At 52.7% G+C, this 3,127-nt stretch overlaps 1 pseudogene; it reads right to left on the bottom strand.

The window, feature by feature from the left end:
• Nucleotides 1-472: 472 nt before the first annotated feature.
• On the bottom strand, nucleotides 473-2,017 carry LOC123134217 (bisdemethoxycurcumin synthase-like; annotated as a pseudogene).
• Between the last annotated feature and the right edge of the window lie 1,110 nt (nucleotides 2,018-3,127).

Genomic DNA, 3,127 nt, shown 5'->3' with positions numbered 1-3,127 from the left:
TTCATACCAGCGGCGACCCGGATTGCAAATAAACACCCCACTATAACAATATAGGGAAAAAAAACTTCAATAACTACACATGCAAACCTCTGAAATATGTCGCAGGGGAAAACAACAGATTTCTCATCGCGAGAGTGAGAGAGAGAGGGAGGAGAGAGGGAGAGAGGCGTCTTAGGATTAAACATATTCAAACACGTTTTTTTTGTTTTTGTGTGAACACCGAGGCCATCGCCGGCGAGGGTGAGAAGGAGGATAAGTGGCAACACAAATATGATATCTCGCAAAAATAAAGGAGATGGACCTATTGTAGTCTTGGGTGATGGTTGTCGGGTTAAGAGTGTGTGTTATGTTTTCTCTCCCGTTGCAACGCACGGGCTCTTTTGCTAGTATTTATTAAATATAAAATTGTTTTCGTATTCGGTTCAAAATTGAAAATACAAGGGACTAATAAGACCGACGGAGGGAGTTTTAGCTACCAAGTGACACGCAACACCATCGTCTCAACCGAGACACCCGGTCCGAGCCCAAGCAATACACCCAGACCGGCTAAGTCTCCGCTACAGTAGCCTGACTTAGCACTGCGAAGTGTCCGATCCAAAAAGAATGGTCCAGATCGATTCACTGTACAAGAGACTGTTCACCGATGTAGCAGCGTACTGTTTTGCTCCTGTAGATGTTGTACTGTAGCATCATACTGTAGCGTCATCTGGTGCGTTGAACACAAATCTGGCGGTTCAGATTAGGCAAAGGTAGCGGCACTGTAGCGTGGCTACCTTAGCCACGCAAAGGCAGCGAATCCGGAGCGCTCACCCGACGGCGGCGGATCTCGTCGAGGACGAAGATCACTGTCGGCCCGGACATGTTTCCGTACTCACTGAGTACATGCCGGCTTGCCGTCAGCTTCTTTGGCTCCAACTGGATCCCGCCTCCACGCTGTCCAAGATTGCCCGCCCGCCGGGATGCACCGCCCAGAAAAGGTCGTTCCAGCCACCGCTCAACCCAAGCGGCCCGACTGCGTCGGCCATGCACTGCTCGATGTTTTCCCGGATCAGCGCCGGCATCTCGAAGGAAGGGTTGAAGACGAGCCCGTCTTCCCGAAGTCGCCCGACCGCGCCGTGCGTACTCTCAGGTATCACGCTCTGCGAGGCGGCCACCATCTCGAAAATCGGGCGCTCCGCGGAGGCGTCGGGTTCGGCTCCGACTATCACGGCGGCCGCGCCGTCGCCGTAGAGAGCCTGCATGATGATCGTGTCGACGTGGGCCTCGTCCGGCGCGCGGAACAAGATGAGGGTGAGCTCGGCGCAGGCGACGAGGACGCGGGCACCGCGGTTGTTCTCGGCAATGTCCTTGGCGACGCGGAGCGCGGCGGACCCGCTGGAGCAGCCGTTGAGGTAGAGCATGGTGCGGCGGACGGACGGGTCGAGGCCGAGGCGGGAGGCCAGGCGGAGGTCGACGCCTGGCATGTGGGCGCCGGAGTAGGTGCTGACGACGAGGTGGGTGATGTCGGCGGCTGGGCGGCCCCACTCCGCGATGGCCTTGCCCGCGGCCGCTGCCGCGAGGTCCGGAACGGGGGTGGCCGCGATGTCCATCCGGGCATCCAGGGATGTCAACGTGCGGTCGATGAACTCCGGGTGATGCTGCAGCAACTCCTCCGTGTGGTGGAAGTAGCGCTTCTTGATGGCCGACCTGTCACCTGATCAAACACGTACGCAGCCATGCATGGGATGGGAGCAAACGCGCGAGCATGCATCAGTCTCACGGATTTACAGTGGGACTGACAGAGTAATTAAATATGTTGCATACAGATTCTGTTGAGCTTGGATTTGAGCTTGGTGAGGTGCTGCTTTTGGGTGACGCGGAAGTAGTAGTCCGCGTACTCGTCCTGGCGCATGCAGTTCGCCGGGTTCGTCGTTCCGGTAGCCAGCACGGATGCTGGGCCGTCGGCGCGCTGCGCCTGCCACATCTTACGAATGATGGCGGCCGTGGGGCTTGCTGTTAGATTTCCGAGCAGTGCCATTTAGGTATGCGGGGTGAATTTAGCTTTGATTTGGAGGTATTGGATGTTTAGAGCAAGCGTGGGCTAGTGAGTTATATATAGTACCAGGGCATGTTCTTTTTATTAACGGGGAGCTACATGTGGTCGAGCATCTACATCCGGGCTCTCCAAACCCGGGCAAATGCTCCGGCGGACGACCTAGTCACTGATCGGTCACAAAAATTTGTCTTAGACATGCATCTCAGTCGAAACCCCTCATATCCAGCTCAAATAGGGGGTGCCCGAGCGCGAGCGCGTCCGCCAACCCCACTGCAGGTCGTAGCGATCCCATCTTGCCATGATTTTGGTATGGCAGATGTCCGACTAAGTCTCGAGGCCATCACAACTAGGTGGTTGCTTGAACGAGGTTGATCGAAAACGAAGGACACAAGTTTATCCAATGTCGGTGTCAAAATCGGCATATCTCGGGAGGGGGGGGGGGGAGGGGTTAGATCAGATGATGGGTAACTAGAGAAGAACACACGAGGAGTTTACTCAGGTTCGAGCCCTCTCAATGAAGGTAAACCCTACGTCATGCTCTTGTATAAAAGAATTAAATCTACTAAGCTAGAGCTGCACTCATACATTTGAAGTACTTGGTGTGAGTGCATATCAAGCTGACACGTGTTTTTTTAATATTTAGTTCACTATTAGGTTTTTTCTTTGGTCTTTGCTAACATTATTTAACAGTCTAACGCACATATACATACATACACTCACTCCGAACAACGCATATATGTGCTCCCTATCCGAAAACCTTTGAGATATTGAGCCGGTACAATATCTTGAGATTGACAAAGTCACAATAGACGGCTTTGTACTCGATGGGAACGTCTCCTGCCACTGAACGAATATCATCAGAGAGTCTGAAATAAATTCAGGAAAATGCGAGGACTAGTGCCAACACAGTACAACACATATGCTTAGTTCCACAAACCCATATGAGCTGGCACGTGTTGGATACTGAGCCGGTACGATATTTTGAGATTGATGAAGTCACGATAAACATCTTTGTAGTCAACATGAACGTCTTCTGCCACTGAACAAATATCACCAGAGTCCCAAATAAATTCAGAAAAATGTGAGCAGCGG

This window comes from Triticum aestivum, chromosome 6B (genome assembly GCF_018294505.1).
Source record: "Triticum aestivum cultivar Chinese Spring chromosome 6B, IWGSC CS RefSeq v2.1, whole genome shotgun sequence".
Taxonomy (NCBI): Eukaryota; Viridiplantae; Streptophyta; class Magnoliopsida; order Poales; family Poaceae; genus Triticum; species Triticum aestivum.
This window is presented reverse-complemented; position numbering and strand designations above follow the sequence as displayed.